The following is a 21,278-nucleotide window of genomic DNA, read 5'->3' as shown; positions in this document are numbered from 1 at the left end:
ATGCTTCAGGCAAAGAGCATCAGACTGAAGTCACAATGGGACAGTCTCAATGCTTCAGGCAAGGAGCATCAGACTGAAGTCACAATGGGACAGTCTCAAAGCTTCAGGCAAAGAGCATCAGACTGAAGTCACAATGGGACAGTCTCAATGCTTCAGGCAAGGAGCATCAGACTGAAGTCACAATGGGACAGTCTCAATGCTTCAGGCAAAGAGCATCAGACTGAAGTCACAATGGGACAGTCTCAATGCTTCAGGCAAGGAGCATCAGACTGAAGTCACAATGGGACAGTCTCAATGCTTCAGGCAAGGAGCATCAGACTGAAGTCACAATGGGACAGTCTCAATGCTTCAGGCAAAGAGCATCAGACTGAAGTCACAATGGGACAGTCTCAATGCTTCAGGCAAGGAGCATCAGACTGAAGTCACAATGGGACAGTCTCAAAGCTTCAGGCAAGGAGCATCAGACTGAAGTCACAATGGGACAGTCTCAATGCTTCAGGCAAAGAGCATCAGACTGAAGTCACAATGGGACAGTCTCAATGCTTCAGGCAAAGAGCATCAGACTGAAGTCACAATGGGACAGTCTCAATGCTTCAGGCAAGGAGCATCAGACTGAAGTCACAATGGGACAGTCTCAATGCTTCAGGCAAAGAGCATCAGACTGAAGTCACAATGGGACAGTCTCAATGCTTCAGGCAAAGAGCATCAGACTGAAGTCACAATGGGACAGTCTCAATGCTTCAGGCAAGGAGCATCAGACTGAAGTCACAATGGGACAGTCTCAATGCTTCAGGCAAAGAGCATCAGACTGAAGTCACAATGGGACAGTCTCAATGCTTCAGGCAAGGAGCATCAGACTGAAGTCACAATGGGACAGTCTCAATGCTTCAGGCAAGGAGCATCAGACTGAAGTCACAATGGGACAGTCTCAATGCTTCAGGCAAAGAGCATCAGACTGAAGTCACAATGGGACAGTCTCAATGCTTCAGGCAAGGAGCATCAGACTGAAGTCACAATGGGACAGTCTCAAAGCTTCAGGCAAAGAGCATCAGACTGAAGTCACAATGGGACAGTCTCAATGCTTCAGGCAAGGAGCATCAGACTGAAGTCACAATGGGACAGTCTCAATGCTTCAGGCAAAGAGCATCAGACTGAAGTCACAATGGGACAGTCTCAATGCTTCAGGCAAGGAGCATCAGACTGAAGTCACAATGGGACAGTCTCAATGCTTCAGGCAAAGAGCATCAGACTGAAGTCACAATGGGACAGTCTCAATGCTTCAGGCAAGGAGCATCAGACTGAAGTCACAATGGGACAGTCTCAGTGCTTCAGGCAAGGAGCATCAGACTGAAGTCACAATGGGACAGTCTCAAAGCTTCAGGCAAGGAGCATCAGACTGAAGTCACAATGGGACAGTCTCAATGCTTCAGGCAAAGAGCATCAGACTGAAGTCACAATGGGACAGTCTCAATGCTTCAGGCAAGGAGCATCAGACTGAAGTCACAATGGGACAGTCTCAAAGCTTCAGGCAAAGAGCATCAGACTGAAGTCACAATGGGACAGTCTCAATGCTTCAGGCAAGGAGCATCAGACTGAAGTCACAATGGGACAGTCTCAATGCTTCAGGCAAAGAGCATCAGACTGAAGTCACAATGGGACAGTCTCAATGCTTCAGGCAAGGAGCATCAGACTGAAGTCACAATGGGACAGTCTCAATGCTTCAGGCAAGGAGCATCAGACTGAAGTCACAATGGGACAGTCTCAATGCTTCAGGCAAAGAGCATCAGACTGAAGTCACAATGGGACAGTCTCAATGCTTCAGGCAAGGAGCATCAGACTGAAGTCACAATGGGACAGTCTCAATGCTTCAGGCAAGGAGCATCAGACTGAAGTCACAATGGGACAGTCTCAATGCTTCAGGCAAGGAGCATCAGACTGAAGTCACAATGGGACAGTCTCAATGCTTCTGGCAAAGAGCATCAGACTGAAGTCACAATGGGACAGTCTCAATGCTTCTGGCAAGGAGCATCAGACTGAAGTCACAATGGGACAGTCTCAAAGCTTCAGGCAAGGAGCATCAGACTGAAGTCACAATGGGACAGTCTCAAAGCTTCAGGCAAAGAGCATCAGACTGAAGTCACAATGGGACAGTCTCAATGCTTCAGGCAAGGAGCATCAGACTGAAGTCACAATGGGACAGTCTCAATGCTTCAGGCAAAGAGCATCAGACTGAAGTCACAATGGGACAGTCTCAATGCTTCAGGCAAGGAGCATCAGACTGAAGTCACAATGGGACAGTCTCAATGCTTCAGGCAAGGAGCATCAGACTGAAGTCACAATGGGACAGTCTCAATGCTTCAGGCAAAGAGCATCAGACTGAAGTCACAATGGGACAGTCTCAATGCTTCAGGCAAGGAGCATCAGACTGAAGTCACAATGGGACAGTCTCAATGCTTCAGGCAAGGAGCATCAGACTGAAGTCACAATGGGACAGTCTCAATGCTTCAGGCAAGGAGCATCACACTGAAGTCACAATGGGACAGTCTCAATGCTTCAGGCAAGGAGCATCAGACTGAAGTCACAATGGGACAGTCTCAATGCTTCAGGCAAAGAGCATCAGACTGAAGTCACAATGGGACAGTCTCAATGCTTCAGGCAAGGAGCATCAGCTGCCCTCAGTTTGCCTCTGACGTCTTCCTCCTCCACATCTTTGTTATGCCCAAGTTTGTAAGGGCAACCTGTTTAATCTGAGAGCGTGTAATGAAAATGTCTCTTTCTGTGGACTGATTCAGAGAAGGGATAACACAGATAGTGAGACACCAAAATTTGAGTTTAAACATAATACATGTAACATTTATTAAATCACAAACATAATACAAACATTGATTATCAAGAGGTCTTTCATTCACTCACAGATTCATACAATACTCTCACACACTTTCCTTCCGCCGGACATTGATCAGTTGTCCTCGAAGGCTGGGGATGACATCATTGCTGCGCATTTGGTGCCAACAAAATTAGGGTGAAAGCCAAGGCTCCTTATACTTTTCTTCTCTCTGGCTTTTGGTTGCTGAAGTCTTGCAATATTGCCGCCCATTACTCAACTTCTTCTTTTCGGGAGGAGACAGCTGTTCAAAGGCAGGTCGTTCTGTTCAAATTAGTCCGTTGTCCTGTCAGTTCCTCTTTATTGTGACTCAGGAGAAAAGGCACCTTCCCGGTCATAGTTCGACACACCTGAACAGCACCCGGCTTCAGCTTCCAAATTCCTCAGCCTTTCCTCATCTCAGTTGCCAAATCCCTCCTTCACATCAATGCTCTGCGCAGAACCAGCTTGTTTAGTTCTTTAGCTTGTTTTAAACACCATTCCTTGGTTCTTTGGTTCTTCAGCTCTGGGTTTAAGTCAGAACTCACACATTTCTCTTACATCTTTAACTTGGACACCATCCCCTTCATACGGTCCTTTAATTCCTTTCTGTATTCCTCCATTCAATAAACTTCTACCTGGGGTTCTTCTTTGCTGGGGCGGCTATCAAGCGACTCCCCCACTGCCAGGTCCCAGGCTGTCACTTTCCCCCCCTGACAGCCTTCCTTTCCCCAGTTTGGGGCCGGAAACCCAAATCCTCCAGTGGTGGCCTGGGTGCTGTGAGCTTCAGGGGGTTTCCCAGTCTTGGGCTTGGCCCTAGTTCCTCTGAAGAAGGCACCTGCTCAGACTGAAGTCACAATAGTACCGTCTCAATCCTTCATCCAAGGAGCATCAGACTGAAGTCACAATAGGCCAGACTCAGTCTCTCAGGCAACGAGAATCAGCCTGAGATCACAATGGGCCAGTTTCAATCCTTCAGGCAAGAAGCATCAGCCTCAGGTTGCAATGGTCAAGTCTCAAACGTTCAGGTAAGTAGCATTAGCCTAAATTCACAATGGTCCCATCTCATTGCTGCAGGCAAGGAGCACCAGCCTGAGGTTGCTATATGTCACGAATCCCTTTATTCATGCATTTATTAATTTAGGGATTCATGCCATAAGGGTTTAGGATTAAATTAGAGTTAAGATAAATGGGATTTATGGTGGGTTGAAATAATATGTTTGAATATGTGCTTTAATAGAAGATACTAGAAAGAGGTAGAGAGATCATGGCTAAAGTATGTTCTTGTTTGCTAGGATTGGAATGTGTGGGAATCACCCTTCTAACAGAGGCTGGAGTTTAAAAGACTGGTCTCAGTAAAAGGAGGGGGAACATAGAGAGTTATTGGTATTTTTATATTGTAATATGTTGTCATGGGTTTATGCTTATTATATTTTCATATGGTATCATATTAGATTGGGATTGATGGGGTTTCATATATATATTGTTAAGCCATAATGTTAATTAAAACTATTGTGTCGCTGAGTTCTGTGGTACAAGGCCACAGGTGCAGTGGTTGAGATAAGGCACATGAGAGCTTAATTGTTTTTAGAAACACTGCCAGAATCCTGGATGAAGGGCTATCTAATTAATTAGCTTTATTGGTTATAGGATGGGGTTAATTGATATGGTTATAAAAGTGAAATGTATATACATACTGTACTTTCTTTCATTCCTGACAAAAAAAGTCACTTCTATTGCATGTATCTTCTTTTTCAATAAAAGCTGTTCCTTTTTCAAAGTACTGCCTTTTGTGTTGCAAGAGGGGCTGCAATTAGGACCCTGACAGATATCTCTCTCCCCTTCCATTCACCCTGCTATCCCAAAAGGGCTGGAGAGCATACCAAACCAACCACAGAACCTTTCCCTGCTCTTGTGTAATGCCAGGTCAATCAAAAATACAACACAAATAGTCCATGATCTCCTTCTGGATGAAGAGGCTGAGCTGGCTTGTTTCATGGAGACCTGGCTGGGTGATAATAGCTCAGCCACCTGGGATCAGGCCTTACCAGCCGGGTTCTCCATCAGTGAGCAGGTAAGGGGACATTGCTTTGGTCCATGAAGACAATCTTGCTTTGGCCAGGATACCTATCCATAAGATGGACCACATCGAATGTATTTGCCTCAGCTTAAAGACTAGGGAAAGTCTTGGGATTCTGTTGGTTTAATGTCCACCTGTTGCTTAACATAAATACTCTCTGGAAAAGATAACATCAGAATTAACACAAACCAAGGAAAGAGTGACATTTCTGGAGGAAGAATATAAAAAAAAGGGAAAAGAGATAGAGAGATTAACAGAAGAACATACTGAAGATACAGCAGAAAAAATTAAATGAGAGCAAAGATTTAGGGAGGGATGTCTTAGAATAAGAGATCTTCCCGAACAGAAGGACGAAGATCTATATAAAAGGATAATACTGGCCTTGGCTGAATTTATGGACCTAGATAATGAACCTTTTCTCCTTGAGGTGGACAAGATGTTTAGAGTAAGCTCCTGGGTCTCAAAACAGAAGAGACTGCCCAGAGATATCGTGATTTATTTTGTTAGGACTCAAATGAAAGAAGCAATTCTACAACAACACTTTCATTCAAGATTCAAAATTGAAGAAAATGAAATTTTATTATTTAAAGATATCTCTGGGAAACTGTTAAGGAAGAGGAAGGAATATGGACCACTGACTAAGGTTTTGCGCAGCAATGGGATCTACTACAAACGGGAACTAAGGGCCTATCTTTACAATTCAAGCAAAAAAGATACCAATCAACTCGGTACAAAAAAGAAGACATTTTCTACATGAGAATGAAAAAGAACTTAATAAAGGGGACAGTCAGAAAAAAGAAAGAAACAACCCCGGAAAAGGAGAAGAGGATAAGGAGGAAGAGAGCTTAGAAGAAGAAACAGAAGAAGGGGAATTGCTTACGAAACCAGATCCAAACACAAGAGAGGACGATATAAATGGAGAATATGATGATGAAACGGAAAAAGACGGACATCCTATCATCGAATGTTAAAGGAATTAACAGCCCAAAAAACAAGGTAAACTTTTTCATTATTGAGGGAAACAGAGACTTGATGTCATTTGCCTTCAGGAAACCCATATAAAGGAAGAGGATATAAGATTGTTGGAAAATGACAAATTGGGGAAAGAATACAGAGCAGCCTCAAAAGAGAGGAAAAAAGGTGTAGTGATATATGTAAAGGATAAATGAGAATCTAAAGAGGTATTCTCAGACCCCAATGGATACTTGGTTGGTGTAGAAGTTACTTTACAAGACCAAAGGATCCTAATGATGGGAGTTTATGTACCCTTAGGAAATAATGGCCTGTTTTTTGGAAAACGGAAAAAACAAATGCCAGACCATATTTGCTATAGGACCTTAATGATGTGAGATTGGGGTGAGGTGATATGCCCGCAGATAGATAAAAAAGCAGACAACAAAATATACTTATATAAGAAAGGGAAATTGCCAGAATCTTTCTTTGAATTAAAAGAAGCCTTCATGTTAGAAGATACTGGAGAATGAAGTAGGGTCTGTCTAAGGGATTCACGTTCTTTTCAAACACCCATCAATCCTGGTGGAGAATAGATATGTTCTTGACTTCCCCAACTATTAGCACAATGGTGGAAGCAGTAGAAACCTTACCAAAAATCCTATTGGATCACAATCCAATTTTATTGTCTTTGAAGAATAAACCTAAGGAACTGATATGAAGACTAAATGAGACTTTGGTGCTTTACAGACCGCCGCTTTGCGGCAGTCTGCCGGCGCTGTTGTTTGCTCCGCGAGGGAGCCGCAGCAGCCAAACTGTGCGACTCCCTTGTGGAGCAAAAAAGAAGCTCCAAAATGTCCAAAAACGTCATAAGCGCTACGTCAAGATGGTGGCGGCCGTGTGGAACGGCCGCTGCCATTTGTTACAGACAGAGTCCGTAACAGGAGTAGGGGCATCTAGAAGAGATGCCCCCTTTTTAAACTGGGATGTCCTGGGGACGTCCCAAATGGCGGTATGTAACCCGCCTTTGATTCCTAAAGAAAGTAAAGAAGTGCTGGCGGTCAAAAATTTCAGACCGATTTCTCTCCTTAACAACGATGATAAAATCTGTGCAATGGTCTTAGAAAGATTTTTAAAAACCCTACAAAATATCATAAACGGAGACCAAACGGGCTTCCTCCCAAAAAGGCACCTTAGAAACAACACGAGGAATTTACTGGATATTATAGGCTTCTATGAGAAGAAAACAGATTAAAAAGCAGCTATGATTTTTCTTGAGGCCGAAAAGGCGTTTGATGAAGTTAATTGGAACTTCATGCTGGAAACCTTAAGAAACATGGTTCTAGGAGATAACTTTATAAGGTGGATAGATGCAATCTATAGAAAACAAACATTGAGACTTATTATTCATGGGGATGATAAGAGAGATACCCCTCTCACCTTTGTTATTTATGGCCACTTTAGATACTCTGAGTCCTAGCATTAAAGAAGATAAGAAGACCAAAGGCCTGAAAATAAAACAGGAAGAGTTGAAACTTAAACTATACGCGGATGACGTGGTGATATACTTATCTGACCCAATAGAAAGTGTTAATCCCCAACTTCATAAATTAAAGGAATATGGACAGCATTCGGGTTTCCGGATTAACAGGGATAAGACAAAAAATTTACCAATGGATTTAACAAAAGAATGATCAGGAAAATCTACAAGAGGAGACTGGCTTTAAAGTAGAAAAAAGGGTCAAATATCTAGGTGTTGAGTTCACCTCTAAAAACCAAGACCTCTTTAAAAGCAACTACAAGAAAATATGGGGTGATATCAACCAAGATCCCAATAGATGAGCTAAACTCAACCTATCCCTCTTGGGAAGGATCAGGGCAGTTAAAATGAACGTACCGCCTAAATTACTATGTTTCGTTCAGACTATACTATCCTTCTTAATGACAAACCATTTTTAGAACGGCAGAAGGACCTGCAAAAATCCATCTGGACAGGAAAAGACCTAGATCCAGATTTAAATCTCTAATAGATGATGTAACGATTCACAATCCTCTCTTCTATTTTGACCTAACACCTCTTTGGGTGTTTGAAGGACAGTCGTGTGGATGGATTGTAAAACACAGAACAAGCGGCTGATTTAACAAGAATATAAGTTTATTTTTAAAACAGAATAGGCAAAGGTATCTTTGAGATGGAGTTGTTACTATGTCTTCTTTTGTTATTTATATACAGGTCTGGTTTTAACTCTATAATAATAATAATAATAATAATAATAATAATAATACCTCCAAACAGGCTATACTATCACTCAAGAAATGATGTAAGCCAAAGCCCTCTTCCTGAGTCTGGTTCCCCTGAGTCTCTCTTCTCCAGACTCTCCAGAACTAATCCTGTCCCTCTCTGGACAAAGCAGTTCCTTAAGTAACCATCCCTCAGGAACTATGGGAACCCAGTCCTCTCTTGGACTCTACTGTTCCCATCCTCTCTATCACTATCTCCCACTGAACTCCCGCTTCATCCCTCAGGATTGCAAACCCTAACTGACTCCACCCAACTGCCAAGCGGAATCTTCAAACTCCTCAGCCAGCACCTGATTGGCTTAGAGTCTCTGGCTTCTGATTGGCTGGTTTGTAAGTCAGTCCGTCACACGCCTCCCCCCTTTAATAGGTTCATTGAGACACAGAACCAAACGGTTCTATGGTCCAAGGAACACCCAGTTATCAATTATACTTACCCATTATATATAACATTATACACACATCAGGTGACACATATGATATACTTCATATGCTTGTTTTATCAATAACCATTTCCAACTTAAATATCTTTGGTATTTTCCTGTATGTTCCCCTTTTGAACATATGTCTAATATCAGTTCTACCTGTTATAACAACTTACCATCATTTTCTTATACATTTAGCATATTATATCCATATCCCTTATCACTTGTTGGGTTTTGATATTTTAATAACACTTAAATAACCTTTTCCCCAACTTTAGATCTTTATATGTTTCATGTAAATGTTTTTATCAAACATATTTAATCTTTTAACCCTTTTTTCTTATTGATGGAGCATCATCTCCAACCACTTTGCCCCGTTCCCAGTATGGTTTTGAAAACATTTCATCTTCCATTATACTAATGGCAAACTACAATATATTGGTTTTCCAGTCTATCAACTCAATTATATCCTTGTCCTTTTTAGGAGTCTTCTCTGGATCAGTCCTTGTAACCGACCGCGTGTTTCTTTTTACCGGCTGTGGACTTAACACCTCATCTAGTAAAAAGTCATTGCTTCCTCCTGTTTCACTGGACCACATTCCTTGAATGCGCTGAGCAGTCTTTACATCTTCTTCTGTAGACCGTAAAGTGTCCCTTATCAAAATCATCCCGTTCTCTAAATAGTTCATCACAATCTTTGGTCTTTTTCCCTCTGTTGAATCTCCTTTTCCAGTTGGTTGATGGCTTTTGGGGTCCCACCAACGCTTGTCTGTCATCTGGTCGCCACCAGTATGTTTGACAGCGAAGTTTATAGACGTGAACATGTTCTGCATATACACATCTATTCTTTCAACTTTTACTTTAAGATTCTTCCAGTCTCTGTGAACTAAACCATTTTCTTGGGTTATATCACCCATTTGCCAAACTACATATTTTTCAACACTGTCCATTTAATATATAGCTTCCAGAACCCTGAACTCTTTATTAGAACCTACAAAAGCCTGCTGTGATGCTTTTAATAACTACTTCACGGACAAAATCTCTCAGATGAGAGCCGATTTGGATGCCGGCCTTACGACAGAAGTGACAGGAGAGGTATCCAGAGCCTCCGCCCATACTGTTATTCTGGATCAATTTGAGTCATTAGTACAGAGGATGTGGAGAAGCTCCTTGGGAGTATGATAAAGAGGACTTGCTCTCTCGATCCTTTCCTGTCTTGGCTGGCCATCCAGGGGGAGATACTATCAAGATGCTGCTAAAAACAGAACTAATGCATCTTTCAGGGAAGGCTGTCTTCCATCTTGCCTCAAAGAGGTGGTGGTTAAACCACTTCTAAAAAAAGCCTTCCCTTGACCCTCTGGACAGAAACAATTACAGGCCAGTTTGGCTCTTACCATTCTTAGGCAAGGTAATTGAGAGGGAAGTCACCATTCAACTCCAAGCAGTCTTGGAAGGAATGGATTTTTCTACATCCATTTCAAACTGGATTTAGGAAGGGTTACAGAGTTGAGACAGCCATGGTCACCTTAGTCGGCGATCTCCGTTTGAGCATCGACAGCTCTTTGAAACGGGGAAGTCTGACCCTGCTGGTGCTATTGAAGGCCTCTCAGCGGCCTTCAATACCATTGGCCACAGTATCCTTCTGGAACATATGGGAGAGTTGGGAATTGGGGCACTGCTTTCCAGTGGTTCAGGTCCTACATCTCAGGCAGATTCCTGTCACTTGGGGACAGTTCTTCGTCCAAGAGGGAGCTCAAGTCGGACATCCCTCAAAGCGTGATTCTGTCCCCAATGCTATTCAACATTTACATGAAGCTGTTAGGTGAGATCATTCGGAGACATGGGACAGGGAGCAGGGAGACCTTGAAACAGTAGTACATGCGCTGGTCACCTCTCGGCTGGACTTCTGTAACGCACTCTACATGGGACTACCCTTGTGCCAAGTTCAGAGACTTCAATTGGTACAGAATATGGCAGCCAGGTTGGTTATGGGCTCTTCTAGAACTGCCCACATTACACCGGTTCTTAAATCCCTTCACTGGATGCCCATTAGTTTCTGGACAAGATACAAGGTGTTGGTTCACTCTGGAACGACCTCCGGATGAGATCCGTCCTATTAACACCTTGGAAGCCTTTAGGAAGGCTATTAAGATGGACCTCTTTCCAGACTAGATTAGATCAATTGACTTGCCTCCCCCTCCTCCTGACCCTTGCCATCGTTAGTGTGAAGAAAATTGCTATTGATGTATATCATTCCTGCCCTCCCACCTCTCCTTCAGAAAATGAACCATTTCTTGCCCAAAAAGCTTTTTTTACTGTATTGTGTTATGAAAGTTTTTAATTTTCTTGCTGTTTAATAGGATTTTAAAGGGTTGATTAATGTTTTTATAATTGGGAGAAGGGTTGGGGGTTTGGAATTTTAATTGTATTTCTTAAATTGTATGTTATTTTATTACTGTAATCCTCTTTGATTCAATTGAGAAAAGGTGGAATATAAATTATTATTATTATTATTATTATTATTATTATTATTACATCTCTTCAAGGGGGTCAAAAGCCCTTTCAGTATGCTCCCAGAACTGGGGGGGGGGGGGAATGTTTCTGGGGCTGTGGGTCTCTCTGTTGGTCCTCCTCTGCAGGGTTGTTGTGAAGTATGTGAGGGAGGATGCCCAATCTGGATCCTGTGGGTCTCTAAGCCTAGTTCCCAGGTTGACAGGGGATTGCCAGAGTTTTGAGGTCCCTCCGTCTCCCTCCTCTTGGCTTTGGCCAAGAGGATTTTGGCTCTTCTCTCCCCCCAGAGCCCCCTCCCCCAGGACTCTAAAGAACCCCCCCCCCCAAGAAAAATGCTACTGAATCCTATCCTGTGTGATGCTTTCTATTTGGCACAAAACTCTTCCCCAAATGAGGCATCAGAAGAGAGGGGTTCTCCTCGGCCCCACTTTCCACGAGGGAGCGGGCCACTCAAAGACCTTTTTCCCTTTGGATCCACCTCCTCTCCATGGCCATGCCTCTCTCCAAGGATCCCACTGGCCTTCATGTCTCATAATAACTCCCCAGGGACCCAATGAATCCCCCAAGGAGGGGGCAGGGAAAGAAAGAGGGATAAGAGGCCTTGCAGGACCCCTGCCTTTCTTTGGGGGAGAAGAGGGGCTTCTCCCCTCCAGCCATTCCTCTGAATGAACAAGGGCTCTCCCCACTTCTCTCCCTCCCTCAGAACAGACTGTGAGGGCAGAAATGGCTTCTGGGGCTGAGACTGTGCAGGCGCATATAGTCCCAAAGGCCCCTCCTCAGCATGCACAGGGATTGCCAGGTCCTAGATGCTGCTGCTTATTCCGCTGGCGGCCATTGTGGGAAAGGAAGGTATGCACTGGGGTTCAGTGGCCTCCCCTTCCTTCCCTGCTTTCTTCCTTTGATGAGACTGCAATGGAGGCCAAGGTGCAGTGCTGGACTCAGGAGGGAAAGGCAGGAAAGGAAGGCTCTGCTTTGGAAATATAGCTCTCTCTGTGTATCCTGTATGTTTGTGTCTGTGTGTCTGTGCTGTTCTTATGGCTGGGAATGGAGATGAGAACTGAGGAGAGAAGAAAGGGTCATTTTTGGGCAAATTCAGAAATTCTGTGCATCAAAGTCCAGTGTGTTGAAACAGTAAAGAACTTTATTGAGAACACATAGAAATTCAGTGTTTAAGCCAGAACTGACCACTCCAATCCAAACAATACATTAAAACCCCTAAAACCTAAAACATGACCCTCTTCCAAACCTAGCCCCCACCTCCAATTCCCACAGTCTCTGCCCCACAGGTAACAAGGCCCCCTTTTGCCATTCCCAAAAACTAGCCCTTTCTCTTAATGCCGGCCTCCAACTTTCTTAAGCCAAAATCCCACACATTGCAAAAGCTATAATTCCCATAACTATTCTAACCAGCTGCAACAAATCCCAACCTCCCATCTACCTAACCTATACCACAACCCACAATCCCCAGCCAAATTGACAACCCAAAGCAATTATCTATACTATTGGCAATTAAAACCTAAACTTAACAAAATCCAACATGAAAACATAGAGACATATTGGCAGACAAATTTTACAAATAAGATCATAAGGGCCTTTTCTTTGCACTGCGGGATTGAAAATATATTTGGTGTATTCGTTATTGACAAATATAATGTTAGGATTTGTGTGGCTTCTCTCCTCTGTGGACTCTCTGATGTGCCACTAGGTGTGACTTCTGAGAAAAACATTTCCCACAATGCTGGCATTTGTATGGCTTCTCTCCTGAGTGGATTCTCTGATGTTTCACTAGGTTTGACTTCCAAGAAAAACCTTTCCCACAATGCTGACATTTGTATGGCTTCTCTCCTGTGTGGACTCTCTGATGTTTCACTAGGTCTGACTTTGAAGAAGAACATTTCCCACAATGCTGGCATTTGTATGGCTTCTCTCCTGTGTGGACTTTCTGATGTCTCACTAACACTGCCTTCAAAGAAAAACATTTCCCACAATGCTGGCATTTGTATGGCTTCTCTCCTGTGTGGAATCTCTGATGTATCATTAGGATTGACTTCCGAGAAAAACATTTCACACAACGCTGGCATTTGTATGGCTTCTCTCCTGTGTGGACTCTCTGATGTTTCACTAGGTCAGACTTCCAAGAAAAACCTTTCCCACAATGCTGGCATTTGTATGGCTTCTCTCCTGTGTGGACTCTCTGATGTATCATTAGGATTGACTTCCGAGAAAAACATTTCCCACAATGCTGGCATTTGTATGGCTTCTCTCCTGTGTGGACTCTCTGATGTATCATTAGGATTGACTTCAGAGAAAAACCTTTCTCACAATGCTGGCATTTGTATGGCTTCTCTCCTGTGTGGACTCTCTGATGTATCATTAGGATTGACTTCCGAGAAAAACATTTCCCACAATGCTGGCATTTGTATGGCTTCTCTCCTGTGTGGACTCTCTGATGTATCATTAGGATTGACTTCAGAGAAAAACATTTCCCACAATGCTGGCATTTGTATGGCTTCTCTCCTGTGTGGACTCTCTGATGTATCAGTAGGTTTGACTTCCAAGAAAAACATTTCCCACAATGCTGGCATTTGTATGGCTTCTCTCCTGTGTGGACTCTCTGATGTATCAGTAGGTTTGACTTCCAAGAAAAACATTTTCCACAATGCTGGCATTTGTATGGCTTCTCTCCTGTGTGGACTCTCTCATGACTCAAATGTTTTTCTGTAAAGAAGGACAATTACAGATGAGACTGAAAATCAGTTAAGAGAGGAAGGTGTTATCGCATGATTTAGTCCTCATTAACCCCTCCTTCTTACAGATTAAATTAATAAAGTTGCTGTGAGTAACCCAAGCCTGACCCTGCTGCTTATGCCCCTAAATCCATTGAACGGTTGCATTCTTACTCCTAGGAGCTAGCAAAGAAGAGACCATATGGGAACTGCCTTGAGGAAATCAGTGGAAAAAGATAGTCAAAGGACTCTTGAAAAAAATATTCAATTAAACATGTGCAAAAATACTTTGATTGACAGATGGCATCATATCCTGTGAGACGGCCAGTGAATGCTGAGTCAGAGCCCAAGGCATGATGCAAGCTAACTGCAGAGGATGCTTCATGCTGTTTGGCACCAGGAGAGGACTCACAACCAATACAGTATGCAGCTCACATGAGGATTGGAGTGGATTGGATCGGAGTTGTGTGTACAAGGGATGGTGAAGTTGATGGAAGTCGGAGAGGAGAGCTTGCAAATATTTGTATTATTTTGCAACTCAAGATAGAGAACCTCCAAGGATTTCGATGAAATCGACTGTGTTTGTGTCTTATTTTTAAGTGTGAAAAGTGGTCATTGCATTGCCAATGCCTATATCTGGATATTTGCTTCCGTACTCTGCTATGATATTTTTTAGCTGTATCTGGGTGCATCACCCTCAGACTGTAGTGTACATTGGCTTGTGAACGCGGTCAAAATTCAGAGCCAACAAGAATCTGAGAGGCAGTGTGCTAATCCCTTTTGTCTGATGTATTTGCATCCAACACCCATTGCATTCAGTTCGTTTCACACCATTCTTCCCCCACAAAGGAAATATTCTAAAGCGATATGAACCTTTCTGAACCCACAGTTTCTACTCCCAAGCAGAAACCAATTTCAGTATAAATATCAGCCCCGACTTGCTGTTCTTCGGTGTCAGTCCAGTTACAGATAGATACTCTGTTTGTTTTCATGGCTAAACACCTCAATGCACTCACCAACCCCAATTGTCATGGGAACTACTGACCTCTCCTTAATTCAAATCCTCAACAATTGGAATAAAGATCTGGATAGATAACGTATCACCATTATCAAAGCCTTACATCTATTCACCACTCCACCTTTGTTACCTAGTTCTTGCGTGTGTGCGTGAACACTTCTATGTATGTGTCTGTGTGTTTTGCTTTCCCACTAAATAAAACACAAAAACCTATTTCAAATCCCACTGAAGATCTGTTTGCTTCAGGAACTGCTATAGATTGGCTGAGTCCAGAGGTCACTATTGCCCCAGTGAAACTATTTCACTCTATTGACCTAAGTACCAAACTCCCCTAAAAGCATAGCACTTGCGTCCCACAACATTCCAGAATTGGCAGTTTAGGATTGGATATTTAGAAACCTTACAAAGTGGAGAACAATAGTGCCTCACTAAAACTAGAAATTTCATGATTCTGCAGGAAGTTGTTATGACAATTAAATTACGTGTGAAAGGGAACTAGGAATGGTAGTAGAGCACAAGTTGAACATATGTCAACAGTGTGATGCAGCAGCTAAAAAGGCCAAAGTGATCCTAGGCTGTATCAATAGGAGTGTAGTGTCAAGATCAAGGGAAGTAATAGTGCCCCTCTATTCTGTTTTGGTCAGGGCTCACTTGCAATAATCCTGTGTCCAGTTCTGGGCACCACAATTCAAACAGATGTTGAGAAGATGGAGCATGTCCAGAGGAGGGAAACTAAAATGGTGAACGGTCTGGAAAACATGCTCTCTGAGGAACGACTTAGGGATCTGGGTATGTTTAGCTTTGAGAAGAGAAGGTTAAGAGTGGATATGACAGCCCTGTTCAAATATTTGAAGAGATGTCATATTCAGGATGAAGCAGGCTTGCTTTCTGCTACTCCAGGGAAAAGGACATGGGACAATGGATGCAAGCCACAGGGACAAGAGATTCCTCTTAAACTTTAGGAGGAACTTCCTGAGAGTAAGGGCTCTTCAACAGTGGAATATACTCCCTCAGAGTTTGGTGGAGTCTCTTTCTTTGGAGGTCTTTAAACAGAAGTTGGATGGCCATCTCTTGGGGGGTGCTTTGAATGTCTATTCCTGCATGGCAGAGGACTGAAACGGATGGTCCTTGTGGTCTGTTTCAACTCTTTTATTCTATAATTCTAAAGTGGAATCATAGCGCTCTGACAGTAAATTATGAAAGGGCCCTCAGTCTTAACAGGAAGGGCAATGGATTCAGGTTCCTTACCCACAGAGGCCACATTCTCATAATTCTCCATCATCACATTACTGTACATAAGTTTCTGCTTCTTCGTCAACATTTTCCATTCCTCTTCGGTGAAATATACCGCCACATCTGCAAAGGTCACCTGCAACAGAAAATAGCCCTCATCCAGAGAGTGACTAAACAAAAGGGGAGGAAAGCACATGGTGCATTGCAAATATTATTTCAACACTTTAGAATTCAGTCCAGGAAATAAACTTTAAATTCTGCAAGCCAGAAAAAAGCTGCAGCCTTTGAGATCCAGTTTGTCTCGAATCCTATCAATATAATATACAATATAATAAAGAATATAATTTAGGCCATTTCTGGAATATTATTGATTGATTAGGATACTGACTATCCCAACATGTAAAGTACATTTAGTCACCAATGAATTATAGTGCATTTGGCCATATGTCACCTAATTTCAGAGGTATATTTCATTGTTAAAAACAGTTCTGGGGAGTGCTCTGGGTCTGAGAGCCACTGGGCCCACCCTCAATTTAGGCCTAGACATATTCTCCCATATCCCCCAGCATTTCACAGATGGGGAAAGCAAGACACATGTGGCTAAGCAACACCAGAAGGTGGTCAAGATGGCCAAAGTTGTATGATAAAGATCACACAAGCGAGGAAGGGTACCGCAGTTTGCTTTTGCCTCCGTCTCCTGGCAAGGGCAAGACCCTGCTTTCTCCTCTCCTCCCTTCTCCCCTCTTTTGAGTGGAAGGGATGAACACTCTTTTGAATTTGGAACAAATTTTTCAGCAACTGAACTGACCTGAGGAGAATGGGGAAAGTGGGAGGAGGATAGAGAAATAGGACATTTTCTAAGCCCCTGAAAAAATGAGGTGACAGAGGATTACCCAGGACTCTTTCTGCCAAACTGAGACAGTATGTTCTCCGCTTGCTTTCATGAGCCGGACCAGACATAGATGAAACTAATAGTAAAGATGGCAGCTTACCAAAGAGCTGTTGTACCTCAGGAGCCTCTTTCTGTTGGAGCCCGACTCCCTCCGCTTGGCCTCTGTTTCGGCCATCAGGTGGGCAGGGGATCCTGGTTGTCCTGCACTTGGGTCACTTCTAGCAAGAGAGGCCCAAAGCCGTGTCCAAGGAGGCCAAGATGAAGGTCCTGAGAAAAGGGACCAGGATTAGGATTGACTTGGCAAGAAACCCTGCAGCACTCAAAGACACAAAGAACAGCATCCTGCTGGAGACATACGCAGGTGATACATGCCTCGTTTGGCCCAATGCAGAGGTGGGCATCCCCTTCCTCCCTCTGCACCAAACAAAGCCCCCTGGACCTAGCATAGATTTACTTCAGCTCCCCTACTCAACAGATACTCCATGCCTTATTAGAGTGGGGGGGGGGGATTAGGGGATGGGGAATTAGAGAGGCCCCTGGTTATGTCCCCATAGATATATGTGAAATCAGTCCATCATAAATAAATAAACCATCTGCTGAAACCTGCAGAGGTCCCCAGTGCTTTTCCCCAGCATCAGCCCCTTTCAGAAGAAGGCTGCATGCACACTATAGAAATAAGGCACTTTGAGACCGCTTTAACTGCTCAGTGCTATGGAATCCTGGGATTTTACCTTTAGGACACTTAGCCTTCTCTGCCAGAGAGTTCTCATGCCACAACAAACTACAAATCCCAGGATTCCATAGAATGGAGCCAGGAGTTTCAAACTGGATTATTTCTGCAGTGCAGATACATCCCGAGTCGATTGTAAAAGGATAGAAGCACCCATGTCTTGTTTTTATCCTCCTAATAATGGTTTTCCTTTAAAAAATTAAGTAGTTTGTTTTAGTCTAGAATCCTTATTTTTGTTGTTTGTTTTATGTTTCATTCTTGGTAATATGAGTTATTCTGGTCTGTCTCCTTCCTTCTTGCCTGAAAATCTATTAATAAGGAAACTGGGGAGACTTTTAAAACCTCCCAAAGGAGCCGCTTTTGGCCTTTTTGGGGGACTAGCCTCCTCTTAGAAGCCAAAGCCCAATGTTTGTGAAGAATAATAATAAGGCTTGTATTAAAACTATCCTCTCCATTTCTGATCCCTTTTAAAACCCTTGTTCCCCAGAAGGAGCAGAGCTGTGTAATAAGAAAACCCTCTCAGAAAAGACACACAAAAGACACACAAAGAGACACACTTCCTTCCTTTTGGCCCAAGGAGCCTGGCCTCCTTCTGACTCTGGAGCCTCAGGAGAGAAAGAGAAGCTTCTGTTCAACTGAGGCCTCAGAGAAGGTTCCGGAATATTATTCCCCACAGTCACAAGCAGCACAAAATGGCCGCTGGAAAGACAAAATGGCTGCCAGAACACAAAATGGCCACCTCTGGCTCAGCACTTGGAGGCCTCAGTGCAGTAGTGAAACCTACCACTTCCAGGCCTTGTCCCTCTGCTCCCTCTCCCCTCTCTCACTGCCTCCTTCCTTCCTCCTTGTCTTTCTCTCTCTCTCTCTCTTTCTTTCTTTCTTTCTTTCTTTCTTTCTTTCCTTCCTTCCTTCCCTCTGTCTCTCTGTCCCCTTCTCACTCACTCTTCCGCGTGCAGAGCTAAATAGAGAGGCAGAAGCTCCTCCCCTTCTTCAGTCTGGCCAATGGGGACAGAGGAGCTGGAAGACCCCGCCCCCTGCCCCACCCTCACAGGCTCCTCCTGCAGTTAATATGGAACAAGGCAGGAGGGACTGAGGGACCCTGGAGCCCCAGCCACACTGGCGGCCATTTTGTGTTCTGGCGGCCATTTTGTGTGCTGTTTGTGACTATGGAGTATGTTCTAGAACCTTCTCTGAGTCCTCAGTTGAACATGCATAAACACACACAGATACAAAGAGAGAGAGAGAGAGAGACATACAGACACACATATACACACATTATATATACACACACACACAGAGAGACATATATACACATACATATACTGTATATATACATACGTGTCACAACAAACTACAATTCCCAGGATTCCCTGATTTGACAAGGGAATTGCCTCCACGCTTCCAGATCACAGCCCCAGAGAAAGAGTCTCTACAGTATATCAGCATTGCCAATTTAAGTCCACTTTTTCAGCTGCATTTGAATTTAATAATGATAATAATAATGGTGATGATGATGATAGATAGATAGATAGATAGATAGATAGATAGATAGATAGATAGATCGTGTAGCACATTTGAGACTCACTAAAAGAAAAGTTGGCAGCATGAGCTTTCCTAGACTTAAGCGTACTTCCTCAGATGTATGGGAATTGTAGTTTATTGTGGCACCAGAGCTCTCTCTCACAAAACTACAATTCCCAGGGTTCCCTAGCACTGAGCCAGGGCAGCTAAAGTGGTCTTGAACTGGATTATTTCTGCAGTGTGTCTTGGAACCAACTCAGGCTGCATTTTCACTCCAGAGACAATCCAGTTTCATACCGTTTTAACTGCCATGGCCCAGTGCTATGAAGTCCCAGTAATTGTAGTTTGTTATCATACCAGAGTTTGCTGAGAGAGAAGGTTCAATGTCTCACAGAACTAGAATTCCCAGGATTCCATAGCACCGAGCCTGGGAAATTAAAGGGGTGTCAAACTGGATTATTTCTGCAGTGTGGTTGCAGCCGAACACGTTTCTATTTTGCATAAATCTTCCTGGCCCCCCTTCATGTCCAAATAAGTATCTTAAAGGTATTAGAAGGACTGAAAGATTCATTGTTTGGTCCAATGGTAATTTTGAGAGTTGAAATAAATTAAAATTATTTTTATTCAATTAGGTTTACATTTATTTGCTAAAGGTCCACCATATTAGTAAAAATATAAATAAATCCTATTATTATTATTATTATTATTATTAACATTACGGGAACTTTCAAGGGATTTTGACTGAATATTCCGTGTAATATGGGGTGGATTCCATGGATTTTGGTAAAACATGCCGGGAAATAAGTTCAAGGCTTCTTACCAACACTGGTCCTGCCCTGCAGTAAGACCACTCCAATCCCTCTCAACCGAGGACTACAACTCCCAAGTCTTCTTTCTTTCTTTCTTTCTTTCTTTGTTACTTTCCTTCTTCCTTCCTTCCTTCTTTTCTCCCAAGCTGCCTTGTGTTAGTGCTGTTACTGCTCTTGTTGTCGTTGTGTGCTTCTAAGTTGTTTCTGAGTTATGGTGACCCTAAGGGAAGTCCATTGAAGGCTTTTCTTGGCAAGATTTGTCCAGAAGTGGTTTAGTAAGTGCCTCCCTCTGAGGCTGAGAGAGTGTGACTTCTTGCCTAAGGTCACTCAGTGGATTTCCGTGGCCAAGAGGGCATTCGGGCCCTGGGCTCCAGGGTCATAGTCTAATGGTCCAGCCACTAAATCACACTGGCTCTTTCTTGAGGCTTTGTAGTTTTTTGTGGAGTGGCTCTAAGTCATTGCCGACTTCTGGGGAGCCTTCACTGGGGTTTTCTTGGCAAGAGTTGTTCAGAGGAGGTTTGCCATTGCCTTTCTCTGAGGCTGAGAGAGTGTGACTTCTTGCCCAAGGGACCCAGCTGGTTTCATGGAAGAGTGGGGCACTGGAGCCTGGACTCCAGAGTTGTAACCCAACACTCAAACCACTGCACCACACTGCCTCCCATTCCCATGTACAACCTGAGAAATAATAGCAGACATTTTCTCTTCTTCATGTGTGTCTTCAAGTCTAATCCAATTTATGGCAACCCTAAGGCAAACTTATCATGGGGTTTCCTTGGCAGGTTTATTCAGAGAGGGGATGCCATTGCCATCCTCTGAGGCTGAGAGAGTGTGACTTGCCAAGGGTCACCTAAGTCCAAAACACACTGCAGCAATAATCCAATCTGAGATTGCTTTAACTGCCCTGGCTCAGTGCTAGGGTATTGTGGGAGATGTAGTTTTGTGGGACATTGAGCCTTCTCTGTCAGAGGGCTCTGGTGCCACAATCAACTCCAATTCCCAGGATTCCCTAGCACTGGGCCAGGACAGTTAAAGCGCTCTCAGACTGGACTATTGCTGCTGTGTCTTTTAGACCTTTCTTGGCCGCAAACTGTCCATAGCCTGCAATGCATCTCCTAATTCTGTTGGCAGTCCCTCCCTCCCAACACTTTCTCATTTCCCCCAAAACCAGCACAAAGCTGGCAGATGGAAAGAGGTTTTAAAGCAGCATTTAAATCTGCCATA

At 43.5% G+C, this 21,278-nt stretch overlaps 1 protein-coding gene across 1 annotated transcript in view; it reads right to left on the bottom strand.

The window, feature by feature from the left end:
• The window catches only part of LOC149301560 (uncharacterized), a 208,630-nt gene extending 191,522 nt beyond the window's left edge, over window positions 1-17,108 (bottom strand). The window contains exon 1 of the mRNA XM_089484056.1: window positions 17,098-17,108. The gene's annotated coding sequence lies outside the window, so the exon portion shown is untranslated. The remainder of the gene's footprint in view (window positions 1-17,097) is intronic.
• Between the last annotated feature and the right edge of the window lie 4,170 nt (window positions 17,109-21,278).

This window comes from Sceloporus occidentalis, unplaced genomic scaffold (assembly GCF_023333645.1).
Source record: "Sceloporus occidentalis isolate IW3139 unplaced genomic scaffold, rSceOcc1.0.p SCAF_21, whole genome shotgun sequence".
Classification (NCBI taxonomy): Eukaryota; Metazoa; Chordata; class Lepidosauria; order Squamata; family Phrynosomatidae; genus Sceloporus; species Sceloporus occidentalis.
Note: the sequence above shows the minus strand (reverse complement) of the source record. Positions and strands in the feature narration are given on the sequence as shown.